Source organism: Podarcis tiliguerta, assembly GCF_965153285.1.
Source record: "Podarcis tiliguerta genome assembly, chromosome: 17".
Taxonomy (NCBI): Eukaryota; Metazoa; Chordata; class Lepidosauria; order Squamata; family Lacertidae; genus Podarcis; species Podarcis tiliguerta.
The window spans coordinates 11,975,145-12,002,515 of record NC_139550.1 but is presented as its reverse complement, the minus strand read 5'-3'; the positions used below and the strand labels follow the sequence as shown (position 1 = coordinate 12,002,515).

The window sequence follows — 27,371 nt, the reverse complement described above, 5'->3', positions numbered from 1 at the left end:
GAATTTTAGCCAATGGCTAGCATACCAGTCTTACTCCATCTTCTGGTTGTGCAAATCTGAACACACCTTCGTTTACAGTCACGCTTCTTGGTGTGCATAATGAATTGAGGTTGGCATAACAACAAATAGTATTTCTCTGTATGAGATTAACCACCCCAGCTGCAGTGGGTTCTCAGGAGACAAAATAAATCAAGCCCTCTTGTAAACTTCAATTGCTCTCTCCTAGTTTTGTTCTTCTGACCACCAGTCTTTCCTTTGAAGTAAATTGTTATTACTATTATTCTTTATAATTTATATGCCACTGACATGCCAAAATAGCTCCTAAGCCATTTACAGGTATGGAACAAGTTGTAAATTCCACACACAAGGATAAGGCTCTCATGTGCAATTTAATCGTTGCTAATTGTGTGCCTGTTGCTCAAAGGAGGAAATAGGTTACCACCCACAGTGAAAGAATGGCTGGCAAAAAACATGGAAGATGGCAGGCATACATAATTAAAATACACATTAAAAGAATTCCATCAAAACATTAAAAGCATCCGTAATTACTGTAAAATGTACAATGAAGCAAGCCCTATGGAAAGGCATGGCAATTTTAAAAGTTTAAAGTGCAGTTAAAACCAGTGCAGGTTCTGGGGATACTTGACTTAAAAGTTACATCTTTAAGGCCTTTGGTTGATCTGATTTATATACTATGCCCATTTAAAAGTGTGTGTGTGTGTGTGTGTGTGTGTGGTGGGGGTGCTATTGGGTTGTTGTTTTTATTTTTATTATGTATTTTGTGTTTTAAATCTTGATTTTATTCTGTGAACCGCCCTGAGACTCCCGGGTATAGGCCGGTATATAAATTCAATCAATCAATCAATCAATCAATCAATCAATTCTGATGGGGCCTCTTGCATCATTCTGATTTGTGTGGAGGTTAGATGACATCACATCAGGCAATTATTATCCCACACTTTCCAACATGTTTTCATGTAACTTTATTCGCAGTAAAATGTTTGTGGGTTTTTAGAAGCGAGTTTGTTGTGCCAGAGTGCCAGGTCACATTATTCATGCAATGAAATTTATTTATTAAATTTGTAGACCGCCCTACACCTATACAGCTCTCAGGGCAGTTACAACATAAAAAAAGGTAAAGGGACCCCTGACCATCAGGTCCAGTCATGACCGACTCTGGGGTTGCGGCGCTCATCTCGCTTTATCTGCCGAGGGAGCCAGCGTACAGCTTCTGGGTCATGTGGCCAGCATGACTAAGCCGCTTCTGGCGAACCAGAGCAGCACACTCTCCCGCTGGAGCGGTACCTATTTATCTACTTGCACTTTGACGTGCTTTCGAACTGCTAGGTTGGCAGGAGCAGGGACCAAGCAATGGGAGATCACCCCGTCGCGGGGATTCTAACCGCTGACCTTCTGATCGGCAAGTCCCAGGCTCTGTGGTTTAACCCACAGTGCCACCCGCGTCCCAGACAACATAAAACCACAATATAAAAACACAAAATACATAATGAAAACAAAAGCAATCCAGTATAAAAAACCCCATGAATTTGAATATGAATTCACCTATGCAATCAAATACTATCTGCTAAATACCTGAAAGTGACCTAAGACTGATAGGAGGAGCCAATAGTACCTGATGCAGAATTACCTGCCCCTAATGATGGCTGCTTGGGAAGCAGCTGGGGCAGAACACATAATGTTACAAAATTATAGTGACCAGTATGCTCTGTTAGGCAGGGGGTACTTTGATCTTAAAGCAGCCATTGATTGATTGATTGATTGATTGATTGATTGATTTATAGACTGACTGGCCGACTGACTGGTTTCCTGTACCATGTATGGAATGACTGACATAGAGTGAAATGCTAGTGTACATTAGCTGAATAACTGATTCAACTGTTTTGATTTGGTTTTAGTCTTAGAGGCACAACTTCTCTTTTGATTTCTTCACTGTTGCCAAATCAAAAGGCTGTTGCTCTAGTATCAATCCAGCAAGACTCTCTGGATCAAAATAAGCTGAGTTAGGCAACAAGCACCTTTCATCTAAGTTACAATGCCTTCACTCTGCCAAAGCCAATCAGGGATATTAATTTGTCCTCTGGGCAACATACAAAAGTACATGAAATATAAAAGCACAACATGAGCACAGTTGAAACAACATCAGAACAGAACCATGAATGCTGAACATTTAAAAGGCACTCAAACGTGTGTTTTTAAAAGAAAAAAGACAGAAATGAAAGCATGTTCAAGTTCCACAGACTAAGGATGCCTCCAGACAGGTGTTTACCATGGGATGGGATGAGTCCACACAACATTGTCAGCATCAAAATCCCAGCATGTATTTCTTGTCCCCATTTTTAATCTGGATTCATCCAGGCAAATCTCGCAAATTAACGAAGCAAAGTGTTACCTGTGACTGTTTTGTGATAACTTAATGGCTAACCTGCAGTATTAAGTCCCGCCTGCCTGGAAGCATCCTAATTTAATGTAATAGAAAAGTGATGCTTTTGAATAAAAACAGAGAGAACAGGGTGTGATGGTGGTGAGGATATGCTTGGTCTCTCTTGTCATCTAATGCCAGAGAGGAAAGGTTAAAAAAAATAAAAAATCTTCTGGAATGCAATTTCCTGAATATGTGTGTTGTTGTTTTCAACCCAAAGGATCATGTTATCTGTCTTGCTTTCTAACTAGGACACAAACTAGGGCATTTGTTTTAAGTTAAAAACGACATGCAAAGTTTAGAATTGAAGAACTGCTTTTCGGGACCAAACTAGGATTCATCTCACTTTGTTTTCTTAAGCTGCAGCTACTGGGATGACTCTAGGAGCAAAGAAGCAAGGGAAGAAAGTGACGATCTTTCCTTATTGTAGGGTGGGTCACCAGCGGTTACTTTCTCTGCTCATTTGATCTCTTTGACTCAGGGTTGGCACAAAAACCACGTGTTCTGTGGTTGTGTGTTGTTGCTGCTAAACGAAATTTCTATTAACTTCCCACAATGTGTACTGGGAGACTCTGCCAAAATGTGGCAGGCCCAATTTCTTGGTACATAGGAGTTAACTCCTAGGGCCCAAGATCCCTTCACTCCCTTCAGTCAATAAAATAATTGAGGGGGCCAGGGGTCCCCCCCGTTGATGGGCACTGCCAATCAAATGCTGTATGTGTGCCATGTCTTGTGATCTATTATGTGGGGTAGGGCTTACCTCATATCCTCCAACATTTCTGTGATGAAAATAGGGACGTCCTTTCAATTATTATTATTATTATTATTATTATACCCTGCCCATCTGACTGGGTTGCCGCAGCCACTCTAGGCAGCTACCAATGTGTATAAAAACACAATAAAACATTAAACATTAAAAAAACTCTATACAGGCCTGCCTTCAGATGTCTTCTAAAGGTTGTATACTTACTTATCTCCTTCAGACAGCTTGGGGGTCAGATAACGCCATGCCCTCCAACATTTCTCTGATGAAAATAGGGGCATCATCAGGAAAAGTGGGACATTCTGGGATCAAATCAGAAACCAGGACCACATCTGTAAATCTGGGGCTGGAAAATAGGGACACTTGGAGTGTCTGTTACCTGCCCCCCCTCCCAATATTTTGTTCAAGTTGGCACTCCTTTCCTGGAGTGTCCATGCTTGGCAGGTGGCAGACTCCATCCTTGTCACATCCAAAATCTCATACTGCACCAGACTTGACAGTTATAAACCTGTCCTGGCTAGACCCCTTGACCAGTTTTTGTTTTTGTTTTTAAATCACAAGTTGATGATCCTTCCCATTTGTCTGCTTCCAGAAGCAAGTATTCAGAAGACTATTGCGTTTGTACACCAAAGTTCAGTGGGCATTATATTTCACACATCTTACCCAAAATAGCCCATGTTTCCAATATCCCAGTGCCTTCAAATAGCTAGAACAGGGACTGGGGAATCCAGATGTTCCTTGCTTCACTTTGGACTCCAGTCAGCATGTCCAATGGTCAGGGAAGACAGGAACGATTGCCTAGCAAGATCTAGACAGCCATGGATTCCCCACCCCAGGAGAGAAAGTCACATGTTCTCCATCTGCCTTTACATCCTCCTACTTTCCTCCCTGGACTTTTGCATCTGACGTTCCATTGTTCATGTCTTGTGAGAACCATTGTGAGGGAAGTGAGTAGCTTTGGAGTGATGAACTCATTTCCCTGCCCTGTGACAGCAATGAAAGACGCCACCCAGTATGTGGTGCTGACTGCCTGGGCTATTCTTCGGACATGTTCTGGAGAAAAACGGCTTGTGTGAGAGCAGGATAACCCCATTATTAGTGGGCTGGGGGAAATGAAGCTTCTTGTTTTCACTTGCCTGCTTGACAATCCATCTTTTTGTTTGCAGTACAGTATCTCCATTCAACGCATTGGTAACTGGAATAAAACTTCCAGTTTATTGATTGATTGATTGATTGATTCAGTATAAAATGTGCCATTTCAAGAGATTGGCATCTGCTTTGCACAATGAGTGACATGTAGGATTGAAAGCTGGGGCTTATATTTGTGTATGGTTACCAGATGTCCCCGTTTCCCGGGGACAGTCCCCAGATTTCATTTAATGTTCCCGGATTTATATTTTAAGTGTTGTAGATTTATTAGTAGGGAATGAATGTTGCGTGACGGCACAAGACACATCATATGGGGACTTCCGGCAAGGCAAAATGGTAGGCGCTACAGCAACGAGCAGCTCCTGAAGCCAGCTAGAGCCAAGAAGAAGAAGAAGAGGAGTTTGGATTTGATATCCCGCTTTATCACTGCCCGAAGGAGTCTCAAAGCGGCTAACATTCTCCTTTCCCTTCCTCCCCCACAACAAACACTCTGTGAGGTGAGTGGGGCTGAGAGACTTCAGAGAAGTGTGACTGGCCCAAGGTCACCCAGCAGCTGCATGTGGAGGAGCGGAGACTCGAACCCGGTTCCCCAGATTACGAGACTACCGCACTTAACCACTACACCACACTGGCCAACTGCACTACCAGGCTGGCTCCGGGCTGCTGAGACTGCCGTTGCTGTTGCCACTGCTGAGGGGGAACCGGGAACACCCGGCTCATCAACTGGGGGAACCGCTGACACACACACACCCACGACCCAAATCGAGCCGGGTGCAAGAGTGCCTGGCCACCTGGCCTACTGCCCAGTGGCGCTTCAGGGCCAGGAAAACCCTGGAGCTGAGACAAGGAGAAAAGGGGAGAGGAGAAGGAGAAAGGGAGAGAGAGAAAGAGGAAGGAGAAAAAAGAGGGGAGACCCTACCTTGCTCACTACTGCTGCCGCCGCTGAGGAAAACAGGTGGGAGGGCAAGGACACGTGGCCAAGCCCAGGCCTGACCTGAGCCTACTCCATGGTGGCTAGCACTCCAAGAGAGCAGGCTGGGACCCAAAGGAAGGCTGGAGACCACAGAAGAGAAGATATTACTTCTTTTAAAACAAACAAGCAAAGAAAAAACTTTTTTAAAAATAACTTTTTTTCTCTTTTCAAAAAAAATAAATTCCCTGGATTCTTTGAAAAAAATCTGGTAACCTTATGTTTGTGGCATAATTCCCCATTTGAAGTTGAAACATCGCCCACAGACGGATTGTTACAAAGGAAGGGAGGGGACTTGCAATTCCTATTGCAATGCAAACTCTTTTGTGAGCGCTGAAGTTACCACAGTGAAACTTGACTGTGCACGTTTAGTACCTCCTCTGTTTGAAGGTCAAACATGTTCTTCTTCGCTGCGCACATTTTCAATGGGAAAGAGGAAAGATGCACTGTGCTTTACTAGCTTATTATGAACCGCCCCGTGTTACGCTTATCCTGTCAGCTCTCAGTCTGTGAGCTGGGAGTCTCACTAGAGCGCATAAGGCGACTGTAGTGGGACAGCCATTCTGAAATTCTGGAGTGTGTGCTTTCATCCCTCTGGGTCCCTTCAAGGAAAATCCTGACTCCAGTACAGTGGTACCTCGGGTTTTGAACATAATCCATTCCAGAAGACCGTTCGAGTTCCGAAACGTTTGAAGACGGAAAACTCAAAACACACTCAAAACGAAAGCCATGTTTCCTGTTTGACGTCCAAGGCACATTTGAAAACCGAAGCATTTCTTCCCGGGTTTTCGGCGTTCGAGTTCCAAAACATTTGTCAAGGGAAACGTTCGGAAACTGAGGTACCACTGTAAATCCGGTAGACACAGAGGGGCAGAAGTCCACACACTCAGCTTTCAGGAGAACTCCATGTATACTATTGTTGTTGTTTAGTCGTGTCCGACTCTTCGTGACCCCATGGACCAGAGCACACCAGGCACTCCTGTCTTCCACTGCCTCCCACAGTTTGGTCAAACTCATGCTGGTAGCTTCGACAACACTGTCCAATCATCTCGTCCTCTGTTGTCCCCTTCTCCTTGTGCCCTCCATCTTTCCCAACATCAGGGTCTTTTCCAGGGAGTCTTCTCTTCTCATGAGGTGGCCGAAGTATTGGAGTCTCAGCTTTAGGATCTGTCCTTTCAGTGAGCGCTCAGGGCTGATTTCCTGATTTATACTATACAAGTACTAAACTGTGAGAATCCAGACTAGACAAGGTGTGTTCTGTCTCCCCCCCCCCCTTACCTGGAGAGAATGTCTCCTTTACCTTCCAGTCTAGCAGATCCTCCACGCAAGTGTTAGGCCTGCCCCCAACCTCATTTTCTTACACACACTGCCTTTCTTCTAGAAAAAAAGGTGTCAGTAGTACTCACCATGAAGTTGTTACAGTTAAGTGCCACACTTTTAACTACCGTATTTTTCGCTCTATAAGACACACCAGACCACAAGACGCACCTAGTTTTTAGAGGAGGAAAACAAGGGGGGGAAATTCTGAATCTCAGAAGCCAGAACAGCAAGAGGGATCGCTGCGCAGTGAAAGCAGCAATCCCTCTTGCTGTTCTGGCTTCTGTGATAGCTGCACAGCCTGCATTCGCTCCATAACACACACACACATTTCCCCTTACTTTTTAGAAGGGAAAAAGTGAGTCTTATAGAGCAAAAAATACGGTAGTTATTTTCTTCTTGGTGGGGATGGATGAGAGTGGCAGTACTACATACCCTTGGGCACCCCCAGAAAAAGAGCATTTCTTACTCAGTCCAGAGGGTTCTCTGGGGATGAGCACCTGGGACTGTATCTGAGCAGAGCAAACATAGATGCAAACTGAGAGTGAAAGATTAGGCACCAGGACCAGCCCTACTTATAGGCAGAGCAAGGCAGGTGCCCAAGGCAAATAATGTTAGCTTTCAAATCTCAGCAAGAAGCTGTGGTGACTGGGAGAGGGAAAGAGTAGGTGAAAGTAAGCCATGAGTAAAAAAGTCAAAAAACCCCAAACCCACAAACTTCATCTGCCTGTTCCTGTGCGCCATAAACGCCCGCCGGCTGTGCCACATGGCACATCCATGTGGCAGGTCTCTCTGCATTTGTCTGTCTGATTCTGCCTGGTTGTCCAAGATTCCAGCACAGTCTGATGAAGAAACTGAACCCAAGCTGGGTCAAAGCAGTCCGGTGGGGAAGATCGGCCGCAGAGAACAGGTTTTACTCTCACCTCAACGGCACTACCATTTACTTCCTACCCTGTATGTGAATGGCTGTCACGCATCCTTACCGAGGGAAGGAAAAATGCCACAGTCAGGTATACTGTGGAGTGCAAACTTAAGCACAACCGATAATATGCGTAACAGAGGGCTTAGTGATGTAGCAGTTATAGGACATGGGAGGGACACCAGGGCTTAAATCCATGCTCAGCCATGAAACTCAATGGTTGACCTTTGGGCAAGCACTGCCTCTCAGCCTACCCTACCTAGTTATACCTAAATATATACCTAAATATATAAAAGGATGTCACATAGAGGAAGGAGAAAGGTTGTTTTCTGCTGCTCCAGAGAAGCGGACACGGAGCAATGGATCCAAACTACAAGAAAGAAGATTCCACCTAAACATTAGGAAGAACTTTCTGACAGTAAGAGCTGTTCGACAGTGAAATTTGCTGCCAAGGAGTGTGGTGGAGTCTCCTTCTTTGGAGGTCTTTAAGCAGAGGCTTGACAACCATATGTCAGGAGTGCTCTGATGGTGTTTCCTGCTTGGCAGGGGGTTGGACTCGATGGCCCTTGTGGTCTCTTCCAACTCTATGATTCTATGACCTCCCAGGGTTGTTGTAATGATAATTCAACCTGAAGCGAGGGCAGAGGCAGCGGGGCCTCTTGGGGGACTGATCCCCACTCTCCCCTTCCTCTCAGGGTAAAAAGGTAAAGGGACCCCCGACCATTAGGTCCAGTCGTGATCGACTCTGGGGTTGCGGCGCTCATCTCACTTTACTGGTCGAGGGAGCCGGCGTACAGCTTCCGGGTCATGTGGCCAGCATGACTAAGCCGCTTCTGGCGAACCAGAGCAGCACACGGAAATGCCGTTTACCTTCCCGCCAGAGCGGTACCTATTTATCTACTTGCACTTTGACGTGCTTTCGAACTGCTAGGTTGGCAGGAACAGGGACCAAGCAATGGGAGATCACCCCGTCGTGGGGATTCGAACCGCCGACCTTCTGATCGGCAAGTCCTAGGCTCTGTGGACCAAACTCAGCCCTCCAGCTGTTTTCGGACTACAGTTCCTATCATCCCCGACCAGTGGCGTAGCATGGGGGTGCAGGGGGGGCCGGCCGCAACATCTGGGGGTTAGGGTTAGGGGCGCAAATCCACGGGTTAGGGGGCGCAAATCCACGGGTTAGGGGGCGCAAATTACTTGCCTTGCCCCGGGTGCTGACAACCCACGCTACGCCACTGTCCCCGACCACTGGTCCTGTTAGCTAGGGATGATGGGAGCTGTAGTCCCAAAACCGCTGGAGGGCCAAGTTTGGCCATCACTGCTCCTTCCATTGGTGAAATGCATGGCACCCCGCGTCGCCCTTTTAAGAGGCGTGCTTGTCCTCCACGTGCTGGCGGTGAGTGACTGAAATACATAAACAGAGGCAGAGCAGCAGCAGCAGCAGCAGCGAGAGCAGAAGGAAGCCGCGGTTGACCGATAATAACCTCCTCCGTGCAGCGCCGGCGGAATCTATATAAGGAGCTCCGGGTTCAACAGATCTCCTGGTCTCCGTCCGTGGGGCAGCTGGCAAGGGGCAGAGGCAGCTCTCCCCGCCGCCTTACTCGCCCCTCCTGCAAATAACAACCACCACACAACAGCCACAACCCCTTTGCCCGGGTCCAGGGGGACTATCCTCAGGCTTCGTGGCGAGGACTTTTCTCTTTTCCATTCCCCATCGAAGGGGACAAGAAAGACACCCTCAGATCAAACTGGCGAGCAGGTAAAATGAGATGGGGTTGTTTTTTTGGGGGGGTGGGGTTGGGGCTGGGGAAATGGTTGGGGGTTCAAGAGGGTTGTTGAAAATCAGCCCACCCCCGGTTAAGATGGACTTTGGGGGGCTCCCCCGACTTCCACCCACCCCACACCAGCCACCCCATAGAAAGCTGCCGGGGCTTCATTTGCGCCTATGCAAAACCGACACAAAGAGCCTCAGCGCTGGCGCCGAAAACAACTCACTTTGGGGGACCTCGCTGTTTTTCTTCCCATGCTTTGCGTGGGGCTGGGGAAGCAGACCTCTGACCATGTGCAGAGTGCGTTTTGTTCCTCTCTCATACACGCCTTCCTCCCCCGCACGTTCCGAGCATGCCTGGGCGCCCCAGCACCCTTATTTTTTTGTTCCGTTCCGTTTCGGTGCCTGTTGGGTGCAACTCCGGCCGGGAATTGGGAGGCGTTTTGGAGAGGACAAAAGAGGCGAGGCGAGCCTGGCTTGGCGAGGCATGTCAATGTTTGGGCATCTAGCTAGAGACAAAAAGCGACGCCTCAAGTTGCTTGAGGTCCCCCCCAGATATATTTTCATTTCGTTTTCTTCCTTTCTATCCTGCCCCTCTTTGTTTTCCCCCCTGTGTCAAAACAACACATTTAGCTCCTCGGGGTTTAGCTGAGGAGTGGAGTGGAGGCAGCGCGGAAATTTGTTATTTTCCCTTTCAGCAGAAAAGGCTCTCTGCACGAGACTTGGGGCACCTTGAAAACAGACAAATAAGGTTTCTGGCGGCATGGAGGGTTGGTTCCTTTGGAGCCGAGCCTGAGAGAGGGAGCCTGTTTTTCTCTCTTTCTCTCTTTCGACGGCTGCTTTATCAGAAGACGCCTGCAGTTGGGGCTGTTGAGGCAAGTCCCCAAAAAAATAGGGCTGCGAGGAGAGACAGACAGATACGAGGAGCTCTAAGAAGCTAGAAATGACCGAGAGTAACCCCGGGGTACGTATGGCAGCTTAATGAAAGCCATCAGCCTGGCAAATGGAACAATAATAATAATAATAATGGTGCAAATCCATCTCATCTGATGGATTTTGCACCTCAGCCCTGGAAAGAAAGCACTCTGGACACAGGAAAAGGTTTTTTTTTGCTAAGAGAAGCAACATATAGCAATAACAATATATTTGTAAGAATAGTAGCAATAAGTTTAAAACATGCTTCTGGTCTTTTGGCCCACTGTTGTGGAAACAGATTCCATTCTTTGTGAGTCAGGACCCAACAGGAACTGGGAGTTTTGTTTTGCAAGGGCTGGGATAGAAAAAAGGAAGCCCAAGGGAACAGGGACTAGCAATGATTATTTTCCTGCCCAAGCTGACATACAGTGCGATCCTTCCAATCCATTGGTCTGGGAGCATTGTAAATATGTGAGCAAAAAGGCCATAGTTGTGTTGGGGGTGTGTGCATTGGTGATAAACGAGAGTTTGGTATTGTATGCATATGGTTGTGTTTGTGGATTAGGTTAACAGCCTGGGTAAAAATCCCCCCTCAGCCATGAAGCTTGTCAGGTGAACTGAAGACCCTCACAACTTTCTCTCAGCCTTACCTACTTTACTGGGTTGTTGTTGTGGTGGTGGTGGTGGGGAGGAAAACCATGAATCAAACCCAGCTCTTGAGTTTTTTGGAAGAAAGTTGAGAGACAAACGTGGCAAATAAAGAAGAATAAAAAGAAGTTTGAGATGGATAACAGGAGTTTTATTTGTTTGATGCACCTTTTCCTCCATGGACTTCAAGGCAGCATACATGGTTCTCCCCCCTCCCCATTTAATCCCCACAAGGATGCTGCAGACCTGTCAGGCTGAGAGGCAGTGAGTGGTCCAAGGTCACCCTGTAATCTTCATGGCGGAGTAGGGATTCAAACCCTGGTCTCTCAGTTCCAATGCCCTAACCACTACGCAACACTGGCTCTCTTAAAAAAACAACAACTCATATTTTCAACTTTAAATTTAATGAGTTTGTTTCTACCTAGTGAGCTTGTTGCAATTTCAGGTTTGTTTTTTATCTTAAAAAAGCATGCTTAGAAATCATTTTCATGAAGCATCACTGTAGATCCTACATGCATGCCTGCACATACTGTGTAGACCAGTTGCGGTTCCCCAGGGTCAATACCCCTGACTTGTGTGACTGGCACACAGCTGTCCAGTACACCACCCGACGATACCATCATTGCAAGTTTTAAATAAGATCTTCCTCAGAAATGAAGATTCCAAACGTTCTTTCTCTGTATGGAGATCTTTTTCTAGGACCTTGGCCGGCAATGCGTTGGCCCTCAAGAAATTGCTGAGCTAGGACGTTCATCATCCCTGCCTATTAGTCAGTCTGATGGAGCCTGATGGGAGATAGAGTTCAACAACATCTGCAGGGCCACAGCCTACTCACCAATTGTGAAATTATGCAGAGTGCCTTTTTGATGTTGCTGCACATCTTCATATACATGGAACTAGCAAACTAGGGAGAGGCATTTTAGCTGAACCCTCTCCCCAAGTTTCTCCGACTGCAGGAAAGACACAATTATTCTTTCTGCACGAGGTTAGATTTGCCTCCTTATAGTGTAGAGTTTCCCCACATCCTGGAATGTCCCTTATCCAAGCCATCCTCCCACTTCTTCTCTGCTTCCCCTGCTCCCTGTCCTGCTTTTCTATCCTGTGGCCTTGTGAAACTCCAGCTGTTTTTGTTCTAAAGCAGCGCTCTTGGTTCATCCAAGGTCACGGCGAGGGCCAGCAGTCCTGGCTGGTTCTCCACGTGGACCAAATGTACATCTTGCAATGTGTCCTAGAACTGCCTGCTTGGCTGCAGCAGGGGAAAGGGTCCCTAAAGGCAGAAAAGACAGGAGTGGACGTTACTGAGCAAATGGAAAGAAGAAGCCTCACATATTTCTATTCCACCCCACACTACAGCAGAAGTTCTCCTCTTCCAGCCAAGGAACATTCAGTGACGTTAAGAGGGGAGGGTAACTAAAATCACTTGCTTGTCCCTTTCCTCCCATGCCTGTGGAGGAAGTTGACTAGAAGCTTAACATCTGCAGCTACTCCTGGGGTCATTTTTAAAGATGTAGGTGCCGTGACCTGGCCAGGACCTAGAACCCCTACTTTCACCCAAAGATACTTCAGGAGGCTCACAGTGCTGGGATTACAGCAAAGGAAATGACCAACGACCTGATTCCTAAGGGTCATTGGAATTGCTCTCTGTGAAAGTCAGTTTCATTTTTTCGAATCTGGTTCGATAGTCATCTAGTTTAGCCCCCTGCAACGCAGGAATCTTTTGTCTAACAAAAAACATCTCTGTAGTGAGTTTCCCATTCCAGGACTTCTTCCAGTGAAGTCTGCCTAGAGTTGGAACCGTAGGCAACTTCCTGCAAATAGAATAATCATTTCATTTATATCCTACTTTTCTTCCAAGGCAGCATAGCAATGTGACTGTTACTCTTCCCACTGGCATTCTATTCTACCAACAAACCTGTTAGGTAGGCTAGGCTGAGATATATTAAGTGACCCAAAGTCACTGCATGATTTTTATGGCAGACTGGGGTTTTTGAACCTAGGTCTTCCTGGTTCAACACACTTAACCACTACACCTCATTGGCTCTCACCAAGTAATAATAATGACAGATAGTCAAATCAATGTTTTGGATTGCAGAACTCCTAAGTAGTCATTCTGTTTCTAAAAGACTGCATCCTTTTTGTAACCCTTGCAAGGCAAAAATTTTTTTTAATGAATTATGTAATATAAGTCAATAAGATAATTCCAGCATGCAGAAAGCAATTATGCTGATGGCTACAATTATAACAAAAGATTAATGTTTCCTGCTGCAGCTTTCTTTTTAACTTTACCTCTTATCTGCTGCGATAAATATCTTTTAATGAACTTTTGCAGGTGGCAGAACAAACAGACTTTTATGTTTTTATGGTCTTGATTCAAGACTCTTGAATTTTCTATGATAGTGACATGGAAATTCACATGGAAATCAAATGCAAGCATTCTTGCGTTCCCATTTGAAACTCTTTGTTTGCAACTATTCCATTATCTCTGGATGAAAATATGTCCCTCTCTCTATGTCTCTGTGTGCAATCACAGTCCCTTCCCAGGACAGATGGAGCATTCTGGGCTTCTGTGAGACCTTCTGCAGATTTGCGCTAAACACATAGCGTTGGGGTCTCCTGGGGCACCATATTGTTGACATGGCAGATGTAACTGCTCCCTCTGATCTACTGGAGTCCATTGTGTTGATGGGAGCTTGAGCACATGCTGTTGTTCTATCATTCAGCTTGTCTCCTCCTGCATCTGTCTCCTAAGGCAGTGATTTCATCAATGCCCTTAGCACGAATATCTTCTGCTACTCTGCAGATAAAATTCACTGCTAAAATGTGTGCCACACAATCCTCTAAATCGTTCTAGAGAAAGGTTCTTCCTATTTGAAAAAGTAATAGCTATCCATTAGGAATTCAGTCTGTTCTCCCTCAGTTAAAAATATTAAATAAGGGAGGCTTCCTCTTGTCTTCCTGTGTTATGTTCTATCAGGTTAGATTTGGCTTTTGATAGAATACCACATGGGTGTTACTGCAGGCAGCAAATTGATTGTGTGGTTTTTATAAAGCGGATCGCATATTATTTTTGTTTGAAGAAGAGCCTGACAATTGAAAATGTGTTGGGCCTTAATTCGTTCACCTTGTGATCACTTCTGAACTAAAATGAACTAAAAGTCTTCACTGCATTCACTGAGGATATTTATCTTCACTTTTCTAGTATTCATATATAAGACTCAGTCGTCATATATATATAAGATACAGTTCCTTGGTTCTTTCTGTATGTCACATTCTTGCATAACCAGGGGATAGGAAACACCAGATGGGGCTATTGAAATTGAGCTTCGTTCTCAGTGGTTTCCGTTGACTTCCATGGTACAAAATTGTCTGCAGCCAGCAAAATCACACTTTTATAGCAGTTGGGTGTAAAGAGATCTGCAAAATGGGAGCCAGAAAAGTTTACTGAGCTACGCCTGATGCAGAATATTGGCTAGAAATCCAGGGAACAAAGGAAGTTGCATTATGAAATGTGACACAGACCTCCAATGTGGGTTTCACTTCCTCTCTGTACCCTAGGAACCCCATATCTATTCTCCATATAAATGGCACTGAACACTTTTCTTATTCCACACTGTTGCCTTTATAGAGTAGTGCAGCTATGAACCTGTGGGATTGCAGTCCCGTTTTGATGGAGTTTGTGTTAAATGCCTGGGAGACTTTGCTGCCACTTTAACACCAGTGTTCCTTTTTCTGTTTTGTGTTATGTATGATTCACGAAGGGGAAAAGTCTGCTCCCTTTGCACTTTTCAGCCTTGGTCACTAGACGAAAACATGTGATCCTCAGTCAAGTACTGTGTCAGAAAGACAAGACAGGCAGGCAGGCGGTCGGATAGGATGAAAAACTGTTGACACTGTGTTTTCTCCTCCCAGACAAAGCCGCTTAATTCTGTGAGCAAATAAGAAGTACAAAGGGGGGGGGGGGTGATTCAGAGAGAGACCACTTACAGATTAGCTCTATCAATTTAAATGACAAGTTTTAATTGTTCCTTCGTTCCTTCTAATAAATTCTTGACTTGGGTTGGGGATAAATGCTTCACAAAGGCGTAAGCCTCAATATCAGGCTCCTGCTTCTTCTTTAACATGAATGACTACATTGAATTGGACATTTTATCCCCCTAGCTCTGCTCCTAAATAGCTCTTAGGTTAATCCAATAAAGAAACACTTTCTTCACATCATGTTAACTCCATTAGGAAGCAGTTAGTGTGTTAGGTGAGAAAGAGAGTGCTTTTTTAGACATTATGAGTTTGAGCTAGTCTGGACTGGAGGCACCATCTTTTTTTGGAAAAGCAGCCGGGACAATAGTTTTCCCTCAAAATAAACTCTGGCTTCCACTTCTAACAGGCAATTTGAGGGGTGCTGCAGAAATAAGAAATCAAAATTACATTCCAAGCTGACTTGATGGTCTGCATGAAATCAGTGGGGTCCCCCCCCCCACTCCTTTAATAGGCTTAGGTTGCAATTCTGTACCTGCTTAAAGGTAAAGGTAAAGGTAAAGGTACCCCTGCCCGTACAGGCCAGTCTTGACAGACTCTAGGGTTGTGCGCCCATCTCACTCAAAGAGGCCGAGGGCCAGCGCTGTCCGAAGACACTTCCGGGTCACGTGGCCAGCGTGACATCGCTGCTCTGGCGAGCCAGAGCCGCACACGGAAACGCCGTTTACCTTCCCGCTAGTAAGCGGTCCCTATTTATCTACTTGCACCCGAGAGTGCTTTCGAACTGCTAGGTTGGCAGGCGCTGGGACCGAACAACGGGAGCGCACCCCGCCGCAGGGATTCGAACCACCGACCTTTCGATCGGCAAGCCCTAGGCACTGAGGCTTTAACCCACAGCGCCACCCACGTCCCCTGTACCTGCTTACCTGGGAGTAAGTCCATTTGAACTCAGTGGGGCTTACTTCTGAGTAAACATTAGATTGTGCTGTTAGATCAATGGGTAGACTAATCAGCTAAAACTTCGCTGATAAATTAGGGGCGGCACTTTGAATCAGGTGGCAAATTATAATCTTAACCCTGAGTGCCAGCTTTTGTTTATTAGGCCAGCACTCTTTTTGGTATGTCAAAAGGCCCCACTGTTGAGTAGAATGCTCATTTTTTAAAGTAAGTCAAATCAATCACTGAAAAGCTGAAGTATTAACTAAAAATCCTTTAACCGCCCTCCTTCTTTTTAACGCACAACCCAACAAGCATCCTTGATCTTGCACTATTTGTAGTTACTGTTATTAAAGTGGGACAGAAGAGATGCATTGTAAAACTGTGTGTGCCTTTCAGTGTTGGGCTCACATGGGCAATGCAATACACCAATTCAGCATCTCTGAAATGGGAATTTAAGTCCCTTGAGCCAGTCTCAAATCTCTGTTTTGACTATAGTGGACTTGTTCGTACTTCTGCTATCTTGTTTAATATGTTGCTGGTACAGTGTGAATGTCGCCCTATGTGCTCTTCTGTTTGTTTCGTGCTCCACTTGTGAGTGGCAACCAGGTGTACAATCTGATTGTATGGTTACCGTAGTTCCTGGCCCATGCAAGGACACTGGTGTGCTTCCATTGTGTCTCCTGGTGCTGACAAAGGAACAGACCACACAGTCCAGACAATCTGTGTGTGATTGCCACTTGAAGAATGACAGGCCAGCACTTTTTGAAGACTGTAAAGTTCGGGGAGTGCCCCCTGTCCAGTTCATTAGAGGTAGATTTTTAAAGTAGTTCTGAACGCTTGACACCAGAGGGCAGAGTATTTACCGGCATACAAACACATGGAGGTATTTATACCCAAAGGACAATTTCTGTAGAAAGATAAACAAGAATTAAGGTTGTATGGTACTCTTGCATGCTTGAATGCTACAGTAATGAGACTTTGAACTAATATGAGAGAGAGAGACTATACGTATGCATTTTAGGCTGTAATCCTAGACTCACTAACCTAGAGAAAGCTCCATTAAGGTCAATGGAATTTAGTTTTGAATAGACCTTACTGTGCTGGCCAGTTCTGTTGGTCCACTCTGTTGCCCCACAACAACTGAGAACAGAAGGTATGCCAAAGCTCTTGAAACATTTCATTGTGACTTCTCACTGTGGAGGAGAAACGACAATGTTGGGCAAGCTGTTGCCCAAGAACCCGTTGTTGTGCGTCCAAGGAATCAAAGACTCCTCCCAGGACACACTTTGATAGCAGTTGCCCTAGAGCGAGGTTAGCCGATGTGGTGGCTTCTAGCTGTTGTGGGCTACACCTCCTTGCAACCCCAGCCAGCATGGCTGATGCTCAGGGATGATGGTAGTTGTAGTCCAAAACTTCTGGTGGGTACCATGTTGGCTACCCTTGCCACCAAGAAACAATTGTTTTTAACGTCATTCAAATAAACCAATTCCCGTGGCTGTAAAACCATATACAGTATATGGGATCCATGTTAAACCTGAAAAATAACCTCATCATTTGGGACTCTGTCTGGCTTTGGAGATACTGTAGTTTGTCTTGAGTTTTTCTTATCTCATTCATGGGCTTGTTTATTGGCAATAAAAAGAAGACTAGACATGATTAATTGAACCTTCTATTGTATTTTATTTGACTTAGTCAGTCCAGAATCTTGATTAGTCCCCACCACCAAGAACTATTGGCTTCACTTGGAAGTTTGCAAGGTTGGGTGGAGGTATATTGGAAATCTCATTACAGCAAGAGAGCATATTTTATTATGGATGCCGTTAATAATGGCTTTTACAGTCCGCATCATAGCTTACGGTATTCTGTTCTGCATTGATTGGTAAAAACTACTTATTCTTTTCTCTGTAATGCATTGCCAGTAATGTCTCATATCTCTTTCAGAGATGAGGTTCACTAAACACTGCTGTCCTCTCTGGCCAGAATTTTACTGAGAGTGAAATATCCTCCACTTTCAGAATGTAAACGATCTTCTTACGGATTGATAAGTTCAGCTCTTGTTTTCACTGGCAACGTTTGGGACTTCCAGCGTTTTATGTGGTGCTGTCTCATAAAATTACATCTGGGTGTTTCATGGTTTTATGAGGATAAAACATAATGCCAGTAAAAAATATCACTTGACTTGTAGAAAGCTCTTGAATTTACGGTGAGGTCATAAGCCAGCCGAGTCGTCCTGCCAGTCAGCCCATCTTCATTGCTATATAAGCTCATCGATTGGAGAAGCACTGTGAAGTATTCAGCCTGAAATTGTTAGATATCCTGACATAATTTGTGCCCTTTATATATTGCCTCATTTCACCATTTCAAAGAAGGAACTATTCCTTTCTTCAGGGGCAGAGCTCCAAAATGTGTTTGAAATTTCAATCTGGCATTCCTGTCAGGGGCCTCTGGGCTGTATGGATGCCATTCTGTGGGAGGATGAGGAGAAAAAAGAAGTTTGAGGCATAGAATCCTGTTTCCTGCTAAGAAAAAGACCTGGAAAAGGCAATGTGGTTGCTGTGTGATTGTATGGTGGTACCTCGGGTTAAGAGCTTAATTCGTTCTGGAGGTCCGTTCTTAACCTGAAACGGTTCTTAACCTGAGGTACCACTTTAGCTAATGGGGCCTCCCGCTGCCACCGCACAATTTCTGTTCTCATCCTGAGGTAAAATTCTTAACCCGAGGTAGTATTTCTGGGTTAGCGGAGTCTGTAACCTTGAAGCGTCTCTAACCTGAAGCATCTGTAACCTGAGGTACCACTGTACCACTGGTTTGTTGTTTTTAAAGCATTAGAAAGTGGTGGAATGGCATGGTCCAGACTGGGACTATGGTACATAGGGGTGTGGGGTCTGGCTTCAACCCCCATAGCATTTTTCTACAAAAAAAAATATTGCCCCTTCCTCTCCGCTATGATACCCCAGAAATACCATTCCAGTAAAAGACAGCTTTGGGGCAAATATCATCTGGAGCCTGGAGGAGAGATTTTAGCAGGAAATGGCAGACTCTCCCCCTTCTCCATACCTTGTGGTCCAGACCTTACCACCACCAGCTGCTGTAAGTAACAATCCCAGGATGGGTGGTCATGTGGTAAAACTTATCTTCCATCCTGGCTCCAACTCAGTATTCAGTACTGTTGCTATATTTTGAGGAAATAAAAGTGACTACTGAGGTATTGTGGGAAATCAAAATGTAGCCTAGCTCCCATCAGGAAAATAATTGTTTAAGGGAGGTATGGGTTTCAGAAGTGAGTCCTGCCGTGACACTGGGTCCCAGCAGTTGCCCAAAGATACTGGGTGCTGACACTAGGCCTGCCACCTTGATCTTGAGGGGAAAATGGGATGGAAAAGCTGATGAAGTATATCAATGTACATTCTAGCACCTGGAAAGGAGATTACAGGATAGGCTCTGGATTTCTATCATAATGCTTCGCATACAAAAGAGATTCGTCCTTTTCCCTTCATTCATTGCATTTCCTGACTTATCTAGAGTTTGTCTGTTGATGATTTCATCCACATGTTGCTTTTCCACAAAAAAGAAGAAACATGGCCGAAGCAGGGATGTGTATCACAGTGCAAAAACAGTTAGAAAAATGTAACATAATAAATCAGCAACACAATAGCAAATGGAGCAATTTACGGAAAGCAACATTTCAGTACTATAAATATAACCAGATTATATTAACAACATGACACTGTTGCAATAGCAAAAATAACAAGGGAGCCTAACACCTTGATCATTATAAAAAATAAACCCTCCAACACTGTTACTCACAGTTTCTCTCCTGCAGCATCTTGCAAGCTTCCAAAGATGCAAAGCACAGGGTAGCTGCAAAAACCTCTCCCCTTTGGCCATTCTCCCATGATATTTAGACCAGCATTATCTAAATTTGTGGAGCTAAACAGGACTTCAGAGTCACATAACTTAGAGTTTTCCCCAAAGATTTTTTTTTTTTTTTGCAGGAGAAAGTTCTTAGGCACACTGGCCTGTGTTTCTTAAAACCTCATGTTTGTCATTTAGTCAAAGCATATCAAGCTGTGAACGTTTAGAAGCTCTTATCAAGAGAGGTAAACCTGAGAAGTTTACAATCTGGCGGCAGATTGGCACACAGCCATTCTTAACCATTATACTTTCAAGCTGCTGTAATTAATTTGATGATTTGCCTAGCATGCTTGCCGAAGTGTTGTTGCTGCCTCCTCTGCCCTGACCCACTGGGATGGCACCAGGACCTGACACTGTTACCACCAGGTATGGAGGTGTTTTGAAATCCAACTCTGCCAAGCCTTCTGCCTAACAATGTAAAATAAGGCAGGGATGTCAAGTTACTGATAAAGTTAACACAAGCTGAACATTATTCCTGTAACAGCAAGGCACAGAAAGATGTGTAATGGCCACAGCATGGCCAACCATATATATGCTCTTTTATCTGATGCAATGTGTAGAAAATTGCATTTGTCTGCAGTTCTGCAATGTGCTTGCAATTTTTAAGAATGAAAGCTGCAGTTTAAAATGCTTAAACGTCAACAGTGGGATTCATATTGTTCAGATACATTTCAATATCTCAAGGTTGAGGTGAATTATTGTGGAGTTGCTTTGAAATCTAGCTAGAAGTTGTAGGGAAACTTTAAAATCTAGTTATCAGAAAGTATTGCTTTTGGGATTCCAGAAAGCACAACTGGCCATATCGGCTCCATTCATCTGATAATGGCTCGGCCCCAAGGTTTGAGGTTCAAAGCTCACATTCACTGCTGACATTTGTGACCGGGACAGCACTTGGCGTGGACTACAGTGCTTCATAGAACTTAGATAGCAATAAGCTGGTTCTCTTGGAGGTATTACTAGTTGAAAATCTAGATTTGCGGAGTAGATTCAGGTAAGTCTTTCAGCTTTGTAAGATTTTGAGTGGAACTGCCTGCCTAAATTACAGATGTGGGTAATTTCATCGATGCCATTCCTTACAGCTGCCATAACCGGTTTGTACCTTCTATGCAACATAAAGAGGTAATTGACTACCCTAGCTATTTTTAATTTTATTTTGAGTGGCCGGGAGGTCCTTCCAAAAGGAATCCTTTTGAGAAATGGTGCAATGTGACTGTCGTTCGGTGTTCGTTATTTTGTAGAACTTTTCCGCTTTCCTTTCGGAAAACCGCAACAAGAAAAATAGCTGGTGGTGTCCTTTTTATGAAAAAATTACTTGTTTCAAAAGGTTTGAATGGTTAGTTTGTTTGAATGGTGCTTCGCTTTTGTTTTTATGGTGGTTTTAACGTTTCTCATCTTAACACTGCCTGCATAGGGCAGCCAGGGCTTCGTATTTGAAAAACCTAAAATTCTGCTGATCAGCTCTTTGGGAGCTGCAGGGTGTGGGATGATGGTGGCTGAATTCAGATCTCTGCTCAGCTCCAAAAACTGACCATCAGGACTTTAAAATTTTGATTTTGGTTTCTATGAGCTGTTGAGCCGATGTTTTGTGGCACCATTTTAGGACTTCAGTCTGAAACAGTGTCCATTAGCCCTACCAGCATCACAGTGACGGTTCACTGTGACCAATATATAGATATTCATTCTCTCTCTATCTCTCTCTCTCACACACACACACCAGTTCAACACTATTTTATTATTATTGTTTTTAACTGAAAAACGTACTACATTTGGTGATGTTATTTTGAAAGGAACTTTGCTCAAATTAGTTAGGAATCTGATGACCTTATGGTGCGGATCCTGTCTAGTGTGCTGGGCCTCAGCCTTTTAGTCAATCAATCAATCAATCAATCAATCAGTTTCTTATGGTCATAGATCAGCATTTTAAAAATAGCTAAAATACAAAATTATAAAAGCAAGATACAATATAAACAAGCCAGAATATAGAGCAGGGAGACAAGAGTAACTGACCAGCAGGTTAAAACAGCTAGAATTATAACACTTACTAAAGCGATCCAGTCGAAGACTGGGGAAGAAGATTCATGAGTCTGAAACACAAGATTTCATGCCCAGATTACTATTGGTTTATTTTTTGGCAGCCTTTTAGTTAGGAAAATGGTGGTGGGCTGCGTGTTATTTTTGCTTCTGTTGTTTAGTCACTTACCAGATTCTAAGGATCGTAACTGTGCAAATTTGAAAGGAGGAAAATTTTGTTGGTACAACACTGGACTAAAGCATGTAAAAATCCAATTAAAACAGATCTTAACAGAGGGAAGAGAGGAGAGAAAGGGGAGAGAGGAGAGAGGAAGGGGAAAGGTGCACTAACAGCACAATCCTAGGTATGCCTACACAGAAGTAAGTCTCACTGAGTTAAGTGGGACGTTCTCCTAGGTGAGTGTGTATAGGATTCTACCTTAAGGCTGAAAATGGTATGCACACACATCTCTAAGTAAGGGTAAGCTCTATGGACCACAGGTGAGCTTACTTCTGAATAAACAAGCATAGGAGCATATTGTTTGGTTCCACTCCTAAGCACACTTACAAGGGAGTAAATCCCTAGGGACTTAATTAGATTTTCTTCTGACGAGACATACTTAGAAATGCAGCACACAGAGAAGAATTCAGGATATGTATATAACCAAGACCTGTAGTACTGATGCATTTTATTGAAGGCAGCAAAAGCCAACCTGGTTGTCCAAAAATATAACGTTCTTGAAGGCAGCTCATGTACAGGCTGATTCACACATGCACGCACCTCACTTGATTTCTCATTGCTTGAACATAAATGGTTTGTGAGTTGTGGTTGATTCTATGGACTGACTCCATGGAAGAGCGTTGTGCGCTGATGTGATATCAAAATTCTGGTGATTGAACTGGATGGCTTGTTCACACATGCAACACCACCACCTGAAACTGTAGATATAAAGCAATGCAGGTGTGAACCAGCACTAAGTGCCAAGTCAGACCTTTAGGTGGCCATGGAGTTCCAGTTGGATCAAGATTGGGGTGCAGGCGCTGTCCCCCCAATTTGAAAAGGGCAATGTGTATAGAAATGGATAATTATCTGATGCCGTCTCCAACCATAATGGTTGATGGGTGCAAAACAAGAATGGTGGAAGCACTGTTTGGGCAGCTGGCCTGTTGCAAGTGGCTGTTGTAATTTGGTGTTCTTTTCCCCAAAGTTGGAATGGCCAAGAAGAACTCACCTTTGAGAGTTTAATCTTACATTATATTTAAAAGTCAAACACTGCTTGCAATAGGAGTTGGATCCAACCTTTGATCTTTATTATGAAAGAGCCTGGACTGATTCCTCCCATCACCACCCCAGGCTCAAATAGTTTTATCTGTTCTCGGAGCAAGGACAGCACATCAGAAACAGCAGGGCGAGCTGGCGTTAGCATGCCAAGATCGTCTGCAGCTGCCCTGCGGGCTCTGCATTTGGGAGATGGAAGAACAGCTCAGTCTCTCTAGTCCTTTGTTCCTTGTCTTTCGTTAGAAGGGCGGGAAGTGAGTGGTGCCTTTAATGCAGAGGTGAGAGATATGTGGCCTGCGATGTAGCATGGGCAACCGCTGGGGTTGATGGTAACTGTAGGCTGGAAACGTCTAAAGGGCCACTCATTCTCCATCCCTGCTCACCACAAGTATGCCAGAGATGAAATAGAAAACTCTATGTACTTCATGGTGGATTGTTTCATAGAATCATAGAATTAGAAGGGACCACAAGGGTCATATAGTCCAAAGCCTTGCAACGCAGGAATCTTTTGCCCAACGTGGGGCTCGAACCCACAACTGTGAGGTTCTCATGCTTAATATTTGCTTCATACTGGACTGCAAGACCTGATGTTCATACATTCAGCAATGTCTATACCAGGGATAGATAAGCTGTGGTCCTGCAGTTGTCATGATTATGACTGCTACCATCCCTGGTCATAATGGTTGGCGATTATCCAATCCAACCCCTCATTTATGCCGTCCTCTGGGGTGAGGTATGCTGGTCCACTGGTGGTGTTGTAACTGTGCTATGCTGTGATTATGTAGAGGTGTTCACCATCTAGGGCACTAACTCTGTTTGGTGCTGATCCGTGGAATTGTGGAGTAGCTCAGTTGGTAGAGCATGAAACTCTTAACTTCAGGGTCATGGGTTTGAGCCCAACATTGGGCAAAATATTCCTGCATTGCAGGGGGTTGGACTAGATGCCCCTTGTGGTCATCTGCTCCCAACTCTACAATTCTGTGATTCTATCCTGGTGCTGAAATTTGTGCAGTCTTATTGGGAGTTCCTGGGTCATACTACAAGCACCTCCAGACAAACCTGCCAGAAAATCACATCCTGCTCTGTGGAGACCAGTGTTGAAACTTCAGAGTAGAGGTCTTATTACACAGATATGGCAACCTGGGAATCTCAGGAGCCATGAGGGCTGTATCCTTCCTTCCGTTCTTCATTTTTAATAATAATTAAAAAATAGAGCCTGGTTTCTCAGAATTATTTCTTTGTTTTTTAAAACATAATTCACACCTGTGTTTTTAATTGAAACTGCTTTTGGGGTGTTTTTAATTGCAATTGGTTTTATAATGTTTTAACTGTTTTGTTTTTTAATTGTCTATGTTTGTATTGTCCTGGGCGCCTCCAGGAAGAAGGGCAGGATATAAATTTAATGAATAAATAATAATAATAAAAGGAAGAGAGTGGTATGTTTCCTAGTATAGTTAAGCCCTACTGCCCAGAGCCTTTGCTGTCTTCTCTCTGGTTTTATAACATTGCTCAGTCACTGACTAAATAGTTACTTTTTAGGGGAAAGGTTCTCCCCCCGCCATACCATTTTTTCTCCTAGTCAGAGAGCAAACAACTGTATTGTTTGCCAAAGCTTCCCTCTTCCCTAAGGCTGTTTAATGTTTGTTCAGTACAGCTGTGGTGAAGGATGCGTTGAGAATGAAATGCAACTGGACAGTTTTAATTTCCAACACCCCTTAAACTATACAGCTGTGAAAATATGGTCATGGGTAATGGGTGGACCCTGCTAAGGTATGGAGACTGATTTTAGGTTATTGTATGGGGTGTTAGAGGAGGGGTAGTACCTCTGGTGGGAGACATGGTGTGCTCCTTCTGGGGTAGTTTGTCCACCTTTGGTCCCCACTCTGCATTCATCTCGTGATTCCTAGAAGTTGTCAGCATACAACAGCGGCCACATCTCAGGAATGGCTTTGACTGGCTGGCTAAACCAGGTGAAGGTAGCCAATGGGCCTCAAACCCTTGGTGAGTTAGGGACTTGCCCTTCATGCAGAGACAGGCTCCGGCAGATTGAGCGGATGAGAGCAATAGTGGGTCCAACGGTCAAGAAGGCGGTTTCTGCACATGCTGTAGAGCAGCCTTTCTCAACCCGTGGGTCCCCAGATGTTGTTGAACTACAACTCCCATCACCCCTAGCTAGCAAGGCCAGAGTTCAGGGATGATGGGAGTTGTAGTCCAAAAACATCTGGGGACCCACAGGTTGAGAACCGCTGCTGTGGAGAGAAGTGAGGGGCAGGTGTGGCTCATCCACCTGGGAAGGTAGCCCATTTAGCAGAAAGAAACCTGTTCCTAAACCTCCATTGCCTTGCGGGATATCTCCAGGAGAAGAAAAGGCTAAGGAGTAAATTCTACACAAGTCTGGAGTCCCTAAGACAGTTGGATGGCGCCTTGTACGCCTCCTTCCAGTAACTCCTGCAGCCAAACTGGTGCCAAACATATTGCTGTGCTTTCCTTTGGACTGAGCTAGGCCGATTGAGAGGGCTTTGTCAACTGGGCAGCCCAGGACCTCCATATACACTGCCCAAGCTTGCAACCCGGGGAGGTCACTTTGCTGCTGCTAACACAGCGGTTTGACTTCGCTCCCAGAGGTGCACTGTCGAGACTGATGCAAACAATAGGAGGCTGAAAAGGAAGATTTTTAGGGGGTTTTTGGAGCTGCACAAGCATACTGTCCTGGGCTGCCTTTGGGGTGCTCAGAAATGACATCTGGCCATGCCAACCTTCCTAAAGCAAAGGCACGGACACTGAGGTCCAGCGCCGAGGGCCTTCTGGCGGTTCCCTCACTGCGAGAAGCCAAGTTACAGGCAACCAGGCAGAGGGCCTTCTTGGTAGTGGCGCCCGCCCTGTGGAAAGCCCTCCCACCAGATGTCAAAGAGAAAAATAACTACCAGACTTTTAGAAGACATCTAAAGGCAGCCCTGTTTAGGGAAGCCTTTAATGTTTAATAGGTTATTGTATTTTAGTGTTTTGTTGGAAGCCGCCCAGAGTGGCTGGGGTATAAATAATAAATTACTATTATTATTATTATTATTATTATTAATTTGTGCTTAGAATTTTGCACTTTCTGCTTCGTGGATTAAAAGGAAGATTCCCAAGAATCGGTGTTTCATTTTGTCACACTTTCCTCCCTGACAATTGCCACATGGCAAGTTGCTTGAAAGGTTTGTGGATCAAAACTCCACCTCTTCTGCCCTTTGGTGCAGCTGTATTGAAAATGGGGGGGGGGGGGGAGGATAAACAGGAGGCATTGTCACATAGCAGGGAGGGGCTTATCAGCCGGTGTCTCTTCCATGCTGCTGAGGCATTTTTCAGTAATCCAATCTGGGGGTTGGGGGAAGGGTGATTGAGAGCTGAGTTCTAATCTTGCATTAGTCACTGTTCTGCTCTGGAAAGAGCTCTCTGCATTTTCTTATATTATATATTTATCTATTAAATATCTAAACTACCCTTCATCAAGAAGGGGATACAAGCGGGTATACAGTAATGCATCATGTTGCGGGGAGTGCATTGCAGACCATGAATGGTCAGCAGACACTGCAGTAGTTTTAACAAACACTGTTCCGTAGCAGCAATCCTTCTGCTGCTGTGGGTTTAGGGCCAAATTTGATGTGACACAAGGAAATCTATCTTCAGATTTCCTGCTTCCCTCCTCTTCCAAGGTAAAAGAAGCCATGGGCCCCTGAATCAGATTGGAACTATTGCTTTGGAGCAGAGAAGGTCTATCCTTTCTCCTACACTGCGAATTGCCCTACCCACTTCAAGCTGGCATTTGCCCTGCAGAGCAAAACATACATGTGTGAAACAAGAATATTGAGGGGTCCCTTCAAGAGGTTCAGCTTCTTAAGGAAGACTGGACCTTCAGAGAGAGCGTACCTTTTAAGGCTCAAACTGGTCAGGAAATGAACAGAGACCCAGACAAGGATATACAAAAGCAAAGTGGCTATAAGCCTGATCTTTATTAACTGTTGCAACAGGGTGCTCACTGCCACAAACAGGAAGCAGGAGGGACCCAGGACAAAGGTGTGCAAGCCCTTAAATAGACTTTTGAACTGCCCACCCTGGAGCTCAAGACCACCACTCCCATCATACATACATCACAGAAGGGGTGTAGTCCAAGACCACCCCACAATACATCATATGTACATCAGAGAAGGGGCGGTCTACAACAGAAATCTGAGTGCGTTGTTTTTATCCTGTCTGCCAGGTTACCTGATTGGATTACCTGGGCATCCTGGCCACTCATTTGTTATGATAACTACTCAGTTCCCAAATCCAGGTCACAGGCTCACCCTATTCATATCTTCAATGTGCCCTTGATTCAGGATTTGTGAGCA

The 27,371-nt window shown here is 44.8% G+C and overlaps 1 protein-coding gene and 2 long non-coding RNA genes across 3 annotated transcripts in view; 2 read left to right on the top strand and 1 right to left on the bottom strand.

The window, feature by feature from the left end:
• LOC310668040 overlaps window positions 1-27,371 on the top strand; it is a 1,372,673-nt gene that overhangs the window by 1,001,294 nt on the left and 344,008 nt on the right. The window lies entirely within an intron of this gene.
• Window positions 3,418-5,577, bottom strand: LOC310668050. The gene is made up of 3 exons (XR_014506580.1): window positions 5,539-5,577; window positions 5,272-5,405; window positions 3,418-3,465 (listed from the first exon to the last, which is right to left on the bottom strand). It is a non-coding gene; the product is annotated as an uncharacterized lncRNA (long non-coding RNA).
• The window catches only part of ABCA1 (ATP binding cassette subfamily A member 1), a 103,787-nt gene continuing 85,390 nt past the window's right edge, over window positions 8,975-27,371 (top strand). The window contains exon 1 of the mRNA XM_083419191.1: window positions 8,975-9,314. The gene's annotated coding sequence lies outside the window, so the exon portion shown is untranslated. The remainder of the gene's footprint in view (window positions 9,315-27,371) is intronic.